The 17,594-nt window shown below is 36.3% G+C and overlaps 1 long non-coding RNA gene across 1 annotated transcript in view; it reads right to left on the reverse strand.

The window, feature by feature from the left end:
• Positions 1 to 17,594, reverse strand: part of LOC116586087 — a 281,544-nt gene that overhangs the window by 56,713 nt on the left and 207,237 nt on the right. The gene's annotated exons all lie outside the window — the stretch shown is intronic.

Consider the following 17,594-nt stretch of genomic DNA (forward strand, 5'->3'; position numbering starts at 1 on the left):
TCAATACTGGAAATTAAATTAATACTTTTTCTCAACTTTCTCAACAGTTCTGAAGCAGGGTTTCTCTTTTTTTTACTCTTCATTGTATTATCTTTTATCTATTTATTACATAATTTTTAACATTTTCCTTATTGTCCATCTAACTATCTATATATATATCAAACAAAAAAAGGATTCCATTTCATACAGATTTCTCCAAATTATGATAAAATACATCCAAAATACATGGAGTAATGCTATTTTTCCAAGGATTAGTATACCTAATAAGGAATATTGTACCATTTTCATGATATAGAAACTTCAAACATGTCTTTAAAGGCAACAGATGTCATTTTTGCTTATCCATCATGCTTAAAGGAAATAAGTTACTATGTAAGTGTGTATTTTCAAATTGCTTTAGGATTTCCCATCAATGCTAACAATCCATTAATGGTCACGAGAGTACTGAGGACAAAATAAAAAATGATTTATGGTAGAATTATTTTATCTTTGAATCATATATACATTAAACATGAATTGATGTTTACTGAAAAGAATCTTTATGAGAAAAATACTGCATTTTATTTCCCCAAGTATGTCATTGAAATAATTTACAAATTATTAATAACCAAATAGTCATCTTTTTCAGTTTTGCATTACTAAGGCCCTACTATGTATAATCTCGAAAGTGCTATAAAAGATAAATGCTATAAATAAAAATTTTAAAACATTTACCATATTCTATATTGATTGCCATCACTTCACAAAAACTATAATATTGAAATAAATTAACATCCTAATAATTGTATATTAATAAACTAGAACAAGTTAACTTACAGAAATCATGAAATTATTGAGTGACAACAGAAATTCAAATCTATATATGCTCTTAAGGAATATATAAATGTAATAACTATTATTTATTAACTCCTATGTACAGTGTGCCAACTTCCTTACATAATATTCCTTCACTTGCTACCTTGAAGAAATCTTAGATTTAAGGCCATTATGTCCATTACAGGTGAAACCCTTAGTCCTCAAAAATTAGGGAAGTTAAACTTAAGCTGGGATTTAAACTCAGATTTACTTGACCCCAAACTATGTGCTATCTATCACCCTCCATGACCACTAGCTCCAGTCTACTACATTCTAGAATGCGGAAAATTCCAAATGGGAGTTAGTTTGTTCTATGCAGTTCTGAAGCAGGGTTTCTCTACTCAGGCTTATTATTAAGTGTAATATAAACAAAGTATTTTGAAGAGGCTAAAATATTATGATTAAAATAAAGCAAATGTAAAGTGGCCTGAACATCATGAAACTCTTCAGAGGACAGGAGGGTCTGATCAAAGCAATTGCATATCTTGAAATTATGAGAGATGCCTCACAGAACTTAGAGGCTTACCTAGAGAAGTTAGCTGAAAAGATTCTACTTAATTCCAATAATTTAGTAGCATAAGGAGGTCAGCCATTTTCCAACAAAAGGAAAGGTGTATAATTGTGACTGAAAGATTCTGGAAGCTTCAAATGATGTACGCAAGATGTTATGACAGATTGCTTTTACCACTTAATGTTTTACACGTATCTGGTTTATCTATTTTTTCAATTAAATTAGTGGATGTGGAAGTTTGACATCACGTTAAGGGCAAATATGGTTTGGATAAAATAAAGAAAGCTTTTCATTGGTTTTCATGATTAAATAGCTCATAAATTAGAAAAGCATTGCTGGGGTGCCTGGGTGGCTCAGAGGGTTAAAGCCTCTGCCTTTGGCTCAGGTCATGATCCCAGGGTCCTGGGATCAAGCCCTACATCGGGCTCTCTGCTCGGTGGGGAGCCTGCTTCCTCCTCTCTCTCTCTGCCTGCCTCTCTGCCTATTTGTGATCTGTCAAATAAATAAATAAAAATCTTAAAAAAAAAAAAGAAAAGCATTGTTATACTTCGTTGAGCCTCAACTTTCTCATCTTCCATATCACAGCTACATTCTCATCGCCACTTTGATAAAACATCACAGGATCAAGGAGCCAGTGTACATCATCTGAGCATATCATTATTTATATCCCAATTTTTTAAGAACATGTCTTGATGAACTGAGATCTGATATAACAGTCTGTTAATTAAAAGAGTTGGAGAGAAGGGACTGATATATTTTAGATAATCCCTTCGAGAAGAATGCACACTTTAATTAGGGTAACTATGATATTCCCAAGGTAATGTGGATTGAAATTTGAAGTCAAAACATAAGACTTGGTGACAATGATAATTCATAAGGATGTAAATTAGGTACCTTGGCTAATAGGGACAAAGTTGCAGGCTGACTAAACTAAAATGAGAGGTCTGTCTTAATAGACAGAAAATAGAACCCTGAAAACAGAGTAAGCCAAAATACTACCAGATACTTCATTATGTAAGAATGCTCTCCAAAGTTGACCCACTGACGGCCCCGGCCAACAGACAGAAAGCAAATGCAAGGCAGGCTAAATACTTTATACATATTGAAGTATGGCCAAAATACATAACACTTTTTTTTTTTAATTTTTTTATTTTTTATAAACATATATTTTTACCCCAGGGGTACAGGTCTGTGAATCACCAGATTTACACACTTCACAGCACTCACCAATGCACATACGCTTCCCAATGTCCATAATCCCACCCCCTTCTCCCAAACCCCCTCCCCCCAGCAACCCTCAGTTTGTTTTGTGAGATTAAGAGTCACTTATGGTTTGTCTCCCTCCAAATCCCATCTTGTTTCATTGATTCTTCTCCTACCCACTTAAGCCCCCATGTTGCATCACCACTTCCTCATATCAGGGAGATCATATGATAGTTGTCTTTCTCTGCTTGACTTATTTCGCTAAGCATGATACGCTCTAGTTCCATCCATGTTGTCGCAAATGGCAAGATTTCATTTCTTTTGATGGCTGCATAGTATTCCATTGTGTATATATACCACCTCTTCTTGATCCATTCATCTGTTGATGGACATCTAGGTTCTTTCCATAGTTTGGCTATTGTGGACATTGCTGCTATAAACATTCGGGTGCACGTGCCCCTTTGGATCACTACGTTTGTATCTTTAGGGTAAATACCCAATAGTGCAATTGCTGGGTCATAGGGCAGTTCTATTTTCAACATTTTGAGGAACCTCCATGCTGTTTTCCAGAGTGGCTGCACCAGCTTGCATTCCCACCAACAGTGTAGGAGGGTTCCCCTTTCTCCGCATCCTCGCCAGCATCTGTCATTTCCTGACTTGTTTATTTTAGCCATTCTGACTGGTATGAGGTGATATCTCATTGTGGTTTTGACTTGTATTTCCCTGATGCCGAGTGATATGGAGCACTTTTTCATGTGTCTGTTGGCCATCTGGATGTCTTCTTTGCAGAAATGTCTGTTCATGTCCTCTGCCCATTTCTTGATTGGATTATTTGTTCTTTGGGTGTTGAGTTTGCTAAGTTCTTTATAGATTCTGGACACTAGTCCTTTATCTGATATGTCGTTTGCAAATATCTTCTCCCATTCTGTCAGTTGTCTTTTGATTTTGTTAACTGTTTCCTTTGCTGTGCAAAAGCTTTTGATCTTGATGAAATCCCAATAGTTCATTTTTGCCCTTGCTTCCCTTGCCTTTGGCGTTGTTCCTAGGAAGATGTTGCTGCAGCTGAGGTCGAAGAGGTTGCTGCCTGTGTTCTCCTTAAGGATTTTATAGATTCCTTTCGCACATTGAGGTCCTTCATCCATTTTGAGTTATTTTGGTGTGTGGTGTAAGGAAATGGTCCAATTTCATTTTTCTGCATGTGGCTGTCCAATTTTCCCAGCACCATTTATTGAAGAGGCTGTCTTTTTTCCACTGGACATTCTTTCCTGCTTTGTCGAAGATTAGTTGACTGTAGAGCTGAGGGTCTATTTCTGGGCTCTCTATTCTGTTCCATTGATCTATGTGTCTGTTTTTGTGCCAGTACCATGCTGTCTTGATGATGGCAGCTTTGTAATAGAGCTTGAAGTCCGGAATTGTGATGCCACCAACGTTGGCTTTCTTTTTCAATATCCCTTTGGCTATTCGAGGTCTTTTCTGGTTCCATATAAATTTTAGAATTATTTGTTCCATTTCTTTGAAAAAGATGGATGGTACTTTGATAGGAATTGCATTAAATGTGTAGATTGCTTTAGGTAGCATAGACATTTTCACAATATTTATTCTTCCAATCCAGGATCATGGAACATTTTTCCATTTCTTTGTGTCTTCCTCAATTTCTTTCATGAGTACTTTAGAGTTTTCTGAGTATAGATTCTGTGCCTCTTTGGTTAGGTTTATTCCTAGGTATCTTATGGTTTTGGGTGCAATTGTAAATGGGATTGACTCCTTAATTTCTCTTTCTTCTGTCTTGCTGTTGGTGTAGAGAAATGCAACTGATTTCTGTGCATTGATTTTATATCCTGACACTTTACTGAATTCCTGTATAAGTTCTAGCAGTTTTGGAGTGGAGTCTTTTGGGTTTTCCACATATAGTATCATATCATCTGCGAAGAGTGATAATTTGACTTCTTCTTTGCCGATTTGGATGCCTTTAATTTCCTTTTGTTGTCTGATTGCTGAGGCTAGGACCTCTAGTACTATGTTGAAGAGCAGTGGTGGTAATGGACATCCCTGCCGTGTTCCTGACCTTAGCGGAAAAGCTTTCAGTTTTTCTCCATTGAGAATGATATTTGCAGTGGGTTTTTCATAAATGGCTTTGATGATATTGAGGTATGTGCCCTCTATCCCTACACTTTGAAGAGTTTTGATCAGGAAGGGATGCTGTACTTTGTCAAATGCTTTTTCAGCATCTATTGAGAGTATCATATGGTTCTTGTTCTTTCTTTTATTGATGTGTTGTATCACATTGACTGATTTGCGGATGTTGAACCAACCTTGCAGCCCTGGAATAAACACCACTTGGTCGTGGTGAATGATCCTTTTAATGTACTGTTGAATCCTATTGGCTAGCATTTTGGTGAGAATTTTTGCATCTGTGTTCATTAAGGATATTGGTCTATAGCTCTCTTTTTTGATGGGATGTTTGTCTGGTTTTGGAATCAAGGTTATGCTGGCCTCATATAATGAGTTTGGAAGTTTTCCTTCCATTTCTATTTTTTGGAACAGTTTCAGGAGAATGGGAATTATTTCTTCTTTAAATGTTTGGTAGAATTCCCCCGGGAAGCCATCTGGCCCTGGGCTTTTGTTTGTTTGGAGATTTTTAATGACTGTTTCAATCTCCTTACTGGTTATGGGTCTGTCCAGGCTTTCTATTTCTTCCTGGTTCAGTTGTGGTAGTTTATATGTTTCTAGGAATGCATCCATTTCTTCCAGATTGTCAAATTTATTGGCGTAGAGTTGCTCATAGTATGTTCTTATAGTAGTTTGTATTTCTTTGGTGTTAGTTGTGATCTCTCCTCTTTCATTCATGATTTTATTTATTTGGGTCCTTTCTCTTTTCTTTTTGATAAGTCTGGCCAGGGTTTTATCAATTTTATTAATTCTTTCAAAGAACCAGCTCCTAGTTTCGTTGATTTTTTCTATTGTTTTTTTGGTTTCTATTTCATTGATTTCTGCTCTGATCTTTATGATTTCTCTTCTCCTGCTGGGCTTACGGTTTCTTTCTTGTTCTTTCTCCAGCTCCTGTAGGTGTAGGGTTAGGTTGTGTACCTGAGACCTTTCTTGTTTCTTGAGAAAGGCTTGAACCGCTATATATTTTCCTCTCAGGACTGCCTTTGTTGTGTCCCACAGATTTTGAACTGTTGTATTTTCATTATCATTTGTTTCCATGATTTTTTTCAATTCTTCTTTAATTTCCCAGTTGACCCATTCATTCTTTAGAAGGATGCTGTTTAGTCTCCATGTATTTGGGTTCTTTTCAAACTTCCTTTTGTGGTTGAGTTCTAGCTTTAGAGCATTGTGGTCTGAAAATATGCAGGGAATGATCCCAATCTTTTGATACCGGTTGAGTCCTGATTTAGGACCGAGGATGTGATCTATTCTGGAGAATGTTCCATGTGCACTAGAGAAGAATGTGTATTCTGTTGCTTTGGGATGAAATGTTCTGAATATATCTGTGATGTCCATCTGGTCCAGTGTATCGTTTAAGGCCTTTATTTCCTTGCTGATCTTTTGTTTGGATGATCTGTCCATTTCAGTGAGGGGAGTGTTAAAGTCCCCTACTATTATTGTATTATTGTTGATGTGTTTCTTTGATTTTGTTATTAATTGGTTTATATAGTTGGCTGCTCCCACGTTGGGTGCATAGATATTTAAAATTGTTAGAACTTCTTGTTGGACAGACCCTTTGAGTATGATATAGTGTCCTTCCTCATCTCTTATTATAGTCTTTGGCTTAAAATCTAATTGATCTGATATAAGGATTGCCACTCCTGCTTTCTTCTGATGTCCATTAGCATGGTAAATTCTTTTCCACCCCCTCACTTTAAATCTGGAGGTGTCTTCGGGCTTAAAATGAGTTTCTTGGAGGCAACATATAGATGGGTTTTGTTTTTTTATCCATTCTGATACCCTGTGTCTTTTGACAGGGGCATTTAGCCCATTAACATTCAGGGTAACTATTGAGAGATATGAATTTAGTGCCATTGTATTGCCTGTAAGGTGACTGTTACTGTATATGGTCTCCGTTCCTTTCTGATCTACCACTTGTAGGCTCTCTCTTTGCTTAGAGGACCCCTTTCAATATTTCCTGTAGAGCTGGTTTGGTGTTTGCAAATTCTTTCAGTTTTTGTTTGTCCTGGAAGCTTTTAATCTCTCCTTCTATTTTCAATGATAGCCTAGCTGTCTATAGTATTCTTGGCTGCATGTTTTTCTCGTTTAATGCTCTGAAAATATCATGCCAGCTCTTTCTGGCCTGCCAGGTCTCTGTGGATAAGTCAGCTGCCAATCTAATATTTTTACCATTGTATGTTACAGACTTCTTTTCCCGGGCTGCTTTCAGGATTTTCTCTTTGTCACTGAGACTTGTCAATTTTACTATTAGGTGACGGGGTGTGGGCCTATTCTTATTGATTTTGAGGGGCGTTCTCTGAACCTCCTGAATTTTGATGCTCGTTCCCTTTGCCATATTGGGGAAATTTTCCCCAGTAATTCTCTCCAGTATACCTTCTGCTCCCCTCTCTCTTTCTTCTTCTTCTGGAATCCCAATTATTCTAATGTTGTTTCGTCTTATGGTGTCACTTATCTCTCGAATTCTCCCCTCGTGGTCCAGTAGCTGTTTGTCCCTCTTTTGCTCAGCTTCTTTATTCTCTGTCATTTGGTCTTCTATATCACTAATTCTTTCTTCTGCCTCATTTATCCTAGCAGTGAGAGCCTCCATTTTTGATTGCACCTCATTAATAGCTTTTTTGATTTCAACTTGGTTAGATTTTAGTTCTTTTATTTCTCCAGAAAGGGCTTTTATATCTCTCGAGAGGGTTTCTCTAATATCTTCCATGCCTTTTTCGAGCCCGGCTAGAACCTTGAGAATTGTCATTCTGAACTCTAGATCTGACATATTACCAATGTCTTTATTGATTAGGTCCCTAGCCTTTGGTACTGCCTCTTGTTCTTTTTTTTGTGTTGAATTTTTCCTTCTTGTCATTTTGTCCAGATAAGAGTATATGAAGGAGCAAGTAAAATACTAAAACGGTGGCAACAACCCCAGGAAAATATGCTTTAACCAAATTAGAAGAGATCTCAAATCGTGAGGGGGGGAGAAAGGGGATAAAAAGAGGTTCAAAAAGGAAAAAAGAAAAAAAAAAGAATTAAAAAAAAAAGAAAACAAGTAAGAAAAATATAAAAAAGAAAAAATATATATATTGGATAAACTGGTTAAAAAACGTTAAAAAAGAAAAAGGTAAAAGTTAAAAAAAAATTTTACCAGAAGGCGAGAAAAAAAACAAAAAATGAAAAAGAAAAAAATTAAATTAACTGCAAGACTAAAAAAAATCACAGGGAAAAAGTCATGAGTTCTGTGCTTTGCTTTCTCCTCCTCTGGAATTCTGCTGCTCTCCTTGGTATTGAAACCGCACTCCTTGGTAGGTGAACTTGGTCTCGGCTGGATTTTTTGTTGATCTTCTTGGGAAGGGGCCTGTTGTAGTGATTCTCAAGTGTCTTTGCCCCAGGCGGAATTGCACCGCCCTTATCAGGGGCCGGGGTGAGTAATCCGCTCGGGTTTGCTTTCAGGAGCTTTTGTTCCCTGAGCGCTTTCCGTAGATTTCTGGAGGACGGGAATACAAATGGTGGCCTCCTGGTCTCCGGCCCGGAGGAGCCAAGAGCCCAGGGCCCCACTCCTCAGCACGCCCTCAGAGAACAGCGCCAGTTACTCCCATCTGCCTGACCTCAGGCCGCGCTCCGAGCTCACCGAGCCTGCGACCGGTTCAAGGCAACACCAAGCCGCGAGCTTACTGTCGGCTCTGTCTCTGTAGCCGGCTTTCCCGTTCCAATACCCACAAGCTCTGCAACACTCAGACACCCACGATCCTTCTGTGACTCTGCGGGACCTGAGGCCACGCTGACTCCGCGCGGCCTTCGCTCCGGTTTAGCCTCTGGAGCGATGTCCCTCAGCGGAACAGACTTTTAAAAGTCCTGATTTTGTGCGCCGTTGCTCTGTCGCCGGCCCCTCCCCCCGGGGTCTATCTTCCCGTTGCTTTGGATTCACTTCGCCGCTGGTCCTACCTTTCAGAAAGTGGTTGTTTTTCTGTTTCCAGAGTTGCTGTTCTTCTTCTCTTGGATTTGCCGATGGATTTTCAGGTGTTTGGAATCTTTAGATAAGCTATCTAGCTGATGTCCGGCTAGCCGAAGTAGTCTCAGCCTGCTACTTCTCCGCCATCTTGACTCCTCCCATCAATATATAACACTTTTATCTGACAACATGCTATATGGGCATTGTAGAAGATCACTGAATCACTATTGTGGATTCCAGCTCCTCCTTTGCTGTCCTTCATGCCCTATATTTGCATCATGTTCTTCCATGCCTGAAAAGAGCTAAGCTGGATAGAATGAGCTTTCCTCTTCTAAATTAGGGCTAATTCTAAGGTTTAGACAGCACAATAGAGACTCTGAAACCATACTCAATACTGGCTATGCATTTGAAGTCATAAATGAAGCTACTAAGCTAATAAACCTAACATTAAATAGCCCTCAACTTTGGGCCCTAATTTTGCTTTTATGAATATAAATCAATAATACCCAAACTTCTTATTTACCCGAATTTGTGGTCATAACTGAATTCTGCAGGTAAACCACTGAAATATAATTATTAAAAATTATTCTTACATCCCTTAAAACTATTATGAACAAGGAAGCTCGTAATCATCTAAAATTCATTTCACATTTTGGTCGTGGGAGCTCAATTCATTCTTGTCTTGCTTAAAAAAAATTATTTCTGAAGAATTTTTACATGTACTAAATTTAGGTTCCCTTTAGTCCTCAGTATTCTAGATGAATTTAACTTGGTTTGGGTTATATGGCTGGTGAAATAGAAGACACCTTAGAAGTTAGACTATCAGGGAGAGACTAAACTCTCAACAAAGATGACTTTATCAATGACAGTAAGTTGGTAGGTTGGGAGTGGTTTTGTTGGATGTCTAAGAATTTTTCTATTTGATAGTCACACAGAACCAAAAACTTATATAACCATTTATTACAGTGCCTTTTTCTAACATACTGCAGGTGAAACTTTGAGCCCAGGGATCATCTTGTTAAGTATATAGGAAGTTTATCATTCCAAGGAAATAAATGTCTCTTGACTCTCCCTGGACTTGCTGTTTTCCTAGTATATAAGAAACACAGAGAAGTTAAGGTTCTATGGGTCAAAAATGATGTAGAGATAAGGGGATGCATTTTGCCATCTATGAAGAATAAATGTACCCTGCTAAATGTCTTCACATAAAGGATATTTTTTTAAAAAATCCATAAAAAGTCTAGCACAATGCTGCATGCAACATGTCAAACATTTTATTATGCACTTGAGGTGGTATTTTCTTGGGATCTAAAAAGTATTGCTCTTGACCAAGTAATTTTTAGGAGAAATTTAGGATGTTAAATGGCAAAGGTAAATATGTTTTTTTACTTGAGAAAATATTGACCAGTTCTATATGGCCTGCTTCCACAATATGTCCCTTTTGCTGTCATCATTTTCTTTGCTGAATGATTATTTTATAATATTTATATAGTTTCAAATTATTTTCTTTTGCAAGCAGTTTATGGACTTTAAGTACATTGTCAAAAGAACATTGAGGGGCATAATAAAATAAAATATACGTATAAAAAGCTAAATAAAGTACATAAAAGATGCAAAGGCACACACATTTTTATTGAGAATTGTGTGTCAGGTATTACTATTATCATATAAATATGTATATGTATATACATAAAATACATACTTGTATTTCTGTCTCTATATTAGAATTATTTTATGTTAATTTGAGAGAGAGAGTGCATGTGCATAAGCACACAAGCCAGGGGGGAGGGGCAAAAGGAGAGAGAATCTCAAGCAGACTCCCCCTCAGGCGGAGCTTTTTCCCAGGTCCCTGAAATCAAGAGTTGGAAGCTTAACCAACCGAATGTCCCAGGCACTCCGATGTTATCTTATTTCTCAGCAAGTCTGTCTGATATATGACATTATCGCTAAGTTCAGGTAAATTAAGGAACTTGCTTAAAGTCTCAAAGCTAGTAATTTTTACTGGGGAAAGACCTATAACCCAGATGTCTCTGGTTCCAAAGTTCATAATGTCTCCACTTTATCATCTTCTATCTGGAAATTTAAATAGCAAAAGTAAGCTTCTAAGTACATAATATGGAAACATTCAAATCTTTGTGATTTACTCCTGGATTATTTCATGCTGCCCCAAACCACACATATCCTACTTTTGGCTTCTTATTTCCCCAAATACCCTCACTTATTACCAACAGAATCCTTTTAAATACAACTTAATTTTATAAAAGCACTTAAACACAAAGTTAGGTCTCCAACCTTTGTGCCTCTCTTATTCTACTTCTCACGGCGCAAATCCTTCCACTGGATTTTAAAGCATGCCCACCATCTGGTCACACTGTACTTCCCTACTGAGCCTCATTTTCTCTCCTGAGTGTGGATTTTATTCAAATCTTTCCTAACTTATGTTTTGTCCTTTTATGCTTGTTTCATTTCCTATATTCCCCTAGATGAGCTTTAATCTCTCATGCATCTTTTGATTATATTCATGTTTTAGACATAGTTCAAGTTCCACTTTCTTCAACCCATATAGATTTCTTTCTTAGTTCTGCCCTAACTTCATGGTCTACATCACTCAGCTACCTAAAGATTCTTAGAAATATTCTTGGCAATAACAAGCTTCATCTTCTTGGAGCAACACTTGACCTTTTCTATTGCTGATTTCCTGGGCCTTTCTCAGTATCTATTTCTCTTTAGCATAAGCTCCAGAAACTGGTCAGTTTTTTTTTTTTTTCTTTACTTGTTAATTTCTCTCTTATTTCATCTTTTATTTTGCGTGAGATGTACAACAGTCTTTCCCAATCCACAATCATTCATATAATTCAAATACTCATGAAGCAACTAAGATATATGCTTGGGTTAAATTTAAAGAGTTTATATTTTTTATAGGAAAACATATAAGAAAAAAATTAAGAAATCATGCTGTAGACTCCTGACACATAAAAGACTTACTATGAGACCTAATAACAATCCTAACATTTGCAACACATTGAGACATATAAATACTAATCCCTAAATTTTCCCCAAGTGCTACAGAATTACTCGGTATTTTGTTTTTGTAAACCCTCCCCAGGTGATGGTCCAGGTGCTGTAGAGAATAAATGGTGGACCCTGCCATGTTTTAGACCTAACCCATTTAAATTCAACATTTGAAATTGTGTCTAAATAGAAGTCATCATTTTCTTAGATCATGATTAACTTTAATAGCTAGTATTCTTTTAAGATTAATCTCCCCCACCCAAGAAACTGATATATGTACATACTGACATTTATCGTCTCATTAATGATAAGAAAAAAATGGTAAATGTACACAATGGCTGCCTTAATGACCCATGCTTAGCAACAGGTCATTCAAAAACAATGAACAACAAACATGGTTGTGAAAAATTCCATCCTGCATGTAGTTAGCAGAACCACTACTTTGATTTTCTGTCTCTACCTTAAAATAAAGCCAAATCCATTATCTTTTAAAACAGTACAAGCTGTAGCATATCAAATCATGGAGTCTTAAAATGTTGACATATTATACTTCTGTATCTACTTTTTTCTATAGAAAAAAAATGGATCATAAAGTCTTTTATGTTCTTCTTAATCTGTATCTAAAATGTCCTTTTTATCCACAGAGAAACCACTGTGACATAGGTCCTATCACTTATATCCTAACCACCACAGTGGTTTCTTCATTCAACCAAATCCATCCTGCATTTTGTAGCCAGATTAAAGCATAGCAAAGTATCAGTTCCCTCATGTCTTTCTCCTATACTCTCCTCTCCCCCATCAATACAACCTGATATTTTGACATGAAAGGTTGTGCTTCTTCACTCAATAATCAAGATCACTTTGAACTTTTCCTTAATTTTCTGAGTTTTGCTTTGTTTCCTAATCTGAACTCTCCAATCATGGTACACATAGCACTTATTTTTTTGTTTTTGTATATACCAAATTCATTTTACCTCTTAGCACTTGCTTGCAACACAGATCCCCTGGCAATGTAATTCCTCTGCTCTCCACTTGCATGTGTCTCAACTCAACTCCTTAGAATTGATTTCACTGTCACCGTCACCCTGCCCCCACTACCTCACGCCCTCAATGGTTCTCTCCCTCTGCTTTCTTTTCCCTTGCCTATAACTTGAAATTCACATAAATATTTAGTTGTAATTGTATGAATCTGTGGGTAATCACTTTAAGAAACTGTAGGTTTAAGAAGGAACAGCATCTTTATTTTGTACTATCACTGATTTCTAGGTCTAATACATCCGTAATTGATATTCTGATTATATATCAAATTAAAAAAAAACCTATTTTTTTAAAAAAGTTCATCTTCAGTTACTGACCATGGGAAAAATGTTGGCAAATACACTGAGTATCTTAACTCTTCCAGGACTTCCAATATTTCCTATATAACAATGTTGTGAAAGGAGCTAAATAGATGTTTCAATCAAATATCAGCATTCAGTTGATGGGAGCTGTCAATCATTTCTCCAATATGGCCACTAATTAGTAACTCACAAAATTATAGTACTCTAAAAACTTTTGTATTATAGTAGTTATATGTGACATTTTAAGGTAACTTATTAAAATTACACATGACAAGAATTTTTTGTATCATCAAGTGAAAAAGTATAACTTTGAATTATGGATATGTATACTTGTACTACAAAAGGTTGCCATGTATATATTATATACATTATATAGTTTGAAATAATGATGACTAGAAAGAATTTACCTATGTACCTACTCCCATGGAATTTTTAAGATATGAATCAGGCTGGAAAATAATGAGAACAGTGTAGCTTTTATTCATTATTCTGAATGAGAAGCCAGGTGAGAATATCAGACTTTTACAATTTATTCCTGAGGATCTAAATGTGTACATGAAAAAAATCACTAAGAATGAAGATTGGTAAAGGAAGACTTTGAAAAGCTTCTTGGTGTGCACACTATATTCTTTTTCTAGCCACATGAGCAGAGGTGACGTGACCTAGCTTTTCTAGACAGGTCTGCCTCAGACACCCATTCGCAGCCAGCCCTTTTATCAATGATCACTTCTGTGAATTCTTTCAAGTTTTTAACACAAATGTCTTAGTGGTACCACACAACTGTCTCCTCGACCTGTGTGAAAAGCAATAATCATACAATATTCATGGAGATTCCAACAATGAGAACTGTGTTGGAAATAAGGGATAATGTTCCATAGATGCAGTATATCTATTTTATGTCCATTGGTGCCAGGTTCCTAAAGCCTACTTATAAATGCTTTTCTTTGTCACTGCCCTGATGCTCAACATACCTATTTCCAAAAAGCAGAAATAGAACAGTGAGTGTACTGTGCAGTGGTCTGAGCTGTTTTTAGAATGGATAGTATTTTACTAATAAATAACTCCCACCCTGCTGCCTAAACACAAAGCCTTCAAGGGCACCACCATGTAATTGGATGCCATCCACTGTAAGTATTCTCCAGCCACCTGAATCTTATTGCTGTTATTGTTCAAAGGAAAATGGTTTTAAAATGTTAGAACATTCATTTAGGTCACAATTAAACGTTCAGCAGCAATAGTCCAGAGGGTAAACGGTGGTTTAGGGTATATAGAATCACATTTTCAATGTCTAAAATTTGAAGAATTTTATCATTTGGAATTGAGGTTTTTATTTTTATTTTCCAATGCTTTTGCAGGAAAAAGGAAGTTATTTTGGTAGTGGTTTTGCACATTATTTGTCCTGCTGATATGAGAGTAGATACTGAGAACTGAATTGTTATTTTTAACAGGTAAGAAGCTGAATTTTGAGATTTGTCAAAGATAATGGGGACTTGATAAAGACAATAATGTCCATATAAAGAAAGACTCCAATTTTTCTGTGCTATCAGAGCAATAGAGAAAATGTGTAGGAGATCTCAGTCGTAAAATCACCTTGTCTCACTTTAAGGATTCATTAAGCTTCATAAAATGAATCCTTTGCATATTGTTCTTCATAATAAGAAATGTTATTTTGAACATATAAATCACTTGTTTGAGGTAAATTACCATTTCGTTTTCCAAAAAAATAGTTTTCATTTATTCCTTTTTTTTTTTTTAATGATTTCTAACATGTTGTAATTGCATGACACGTGGGCTTCCCTCAACAGTAATGGATGGCTTTAGAGCCATGTGTCATAAAATGTGCTCTTCACCAGAAGACTTCATCAGCACAATCTTGACATCATAAGGAGTATTCATGCTGTCCAAATATATGTAAACATAACTAGGCCAAGTAAATGACACTCATTAAGATCTGGCCTCGGGAAGTCTGGGTCTGAATCCAACATTGCAGTTTTCTAACGCTGTGTTTGGGCCAGTCACATGGCCTTTCAGAGTTTTAGCTTTATCGGTTACATGGTTGTTGCAAATGATTAAATAAGATTATGCCTGGATAATTATAAATTATATAAAGTGAATTGTACTTTTTGTAGGTAAATTGACTAAAGTGTATGTGGTATTGCATCCATCTCTCAGAACATGTGATTATTTTCATTTGGTTATTTCCATTATTGTTTATTTCATGAAGGGATCTCCAATTTTGTTTATTATGGTATCCATGATGATCACGTGCTCAATAAGTATTTATTGAATAAATTAGTAAATAAACTAAAAATATACTCCAAGCATAAAATCACTCTAATGAAATGTCTATTAAGCAGCGGACAATGTGGAATCCTGATACACGGAGATAAACTTCCAGATAGAGACTTCTCCTTAAGTACAATTATTCACCATTAAGGGAAAAAAATGCATTGGCCCCCGAATGAATAAAAGGGTGGGTAGCTACTAAGGCACATTTGCTTTATAATTTAACAGAGAAATAGAGACTGAAAAGATGCAGACTTCCTGCCCTATGTCCCTCACGCCTTCATAATGCAACTAATTAAGCACCATCAAAAGGTTTATTTCCTTATTAGTGTGTGAGACCAGGTTTAAACTTAGGCAAATGCCATCTGACCAGCCCTATTTAGATTGCCTTATAAACTTGAAATCACTCCTGATTTGACCATAACACCTCCTTTTTTTTTTTTTTAAACAAATCCCATTTACAGATTTGACTATTGGAGGATTAATAATAAAGATGACAGATGCAAGAGGACAAATATATCAAGAAGGTGGCCTCATGATATAAGAAGATAAGTTTATTATAAAGAAAATGGGTCAGTAAGGTCCAAACAGGACTTTTTTTCCAAGACTGTACACAGTGCATAAAATCAAAGAGGGGTGTGTATGTTTTCCTTAAAACTCTCTTGTGATCTGCATTCCATTTCCCATCTTGAGACTTGATTCTTATTTGAGAAATTGCATCAAGATGTTACTAAAAATCATATAGACCTATAAGCTGCCAACAGTCTGCTCTTTGGGGATGCACTGTGTTATCTTTATTCTGAGATCACGTTTCATTTCCTCTGCTCTTTACTGAAGTATAACGGTGTTTTATTAGTTTCAGGTGTACAACATAATGGTTTAACAATTCTATACATTACTTGTTGCTCAAAACAGTAAGTGCAGTCATCATCTGTCAAACATTATTACAACATTAATGATCATATTCCTATGCCGTACTTTTCATTTCCATGACTTATTTTATGACTGGAAGTCTGTATCTCTTAGTCCCTTTTATTGCACCCATCTCTCCATACTACCTAAAGCAATCTTCAGATATAATGCAATTCTATCAAAAAATCTAAAGCGTGTTTCACAGAAGTATAACAAATAACAGTAAAATTTGGAATCAGAAAAGATCCAAATAGCCAAAGTAATCGTCAGGAAGAAGAACAAAGTTGGAGATACCACAATTACACATTTAAAGACTCACTACAAACCTGTAGTAATCAAAACACGTGTGGTACTGGCACAAAAACAGACCCTTAGAACAACGAACAGAAAAGAGCCCAGAAATACAGCCACACGTCTATGGTCAATTGATTTACAAGAAAAGAGCCAAGAATATCGAATGGGCGAAGAGAGCCCCAATGAATGGTACTGAGAAAACTGGACAGCCACATGCCAAAAAAATGAAATCGGACCAGATTTTTTACACCATATGCAAAACAAGTTCAAAATGGATTAAAGACCTAAATGTGTGACCTGAAATCATAAAAGTACTATGAGAGAACATACATAGTTATTTATGACATTGGCCATAGCAACATTTTTCTAGATAGGTCACTTCAGACAAGAGAAGCCAGAAAAAGAAAACCAAACTATTGGAACTACACCAAAATAAACAGCTTTTGCGCAGTGAAGAAAACCATCAACAAAATGAAATGGCAACCCTTCAGTGGAAGAAGATACTCGCAAAAGAGGCTAATAATCATAATATATATATAAAGCTTATACACTGGGTGTGGTGCATAAACAATGGATTTTGGAACACTGAAAAAAATTAAATTAATTTCTTTTTAAAAAAAGCTTATACAACTCAACTCCCCCCAAACAAATAATCTGATTAAATGGGGAGAGAATCTGAACAGACACTCTTCTAAAAAGATATAAAGGTGGCCAACAGACACATGAAAAGATACTCTATCATTCATCCAGGAAATGCAAATCAAAACCACAATAAGTTATCACCACACTTGTTAACTAAAAATTCTGTGGTCTTAACTGATCCTTTTTCCCAGAAGATAAGCTCACATCTAACTTTGGATATGTAATCTGGAGTATCTCCTCCCAGGACAATGACATTAGCATCACTCCTGTAGTGACAATCACACCGCTGAGAGATTTTATTAGAATACTTGATATTGCACCCATAATCCAGAGTAAGCACATTAGGAGAAAAATATATTCTAAAGGGTTTAAATATAAAGATGAAGGTATAAGATAGGGTTCAGTAAAAGGTTTTAGAATGTGACCACTAATTGGA

The sequence above is a fragment of the Mustela erminea genome, chromosome 3 (assembly GCF_009829155.1).
Source record: "Mustela erminea isolate mMusErm1 chromosome 3, mMusErm1.Pri, whole genome shotgun sequence".
Lineage (NCBI taxonomy): Eukaryota > Metazoa > Chordata > Mammalia > Carnivora > Mustelidae > Mustela > Mustela erminea.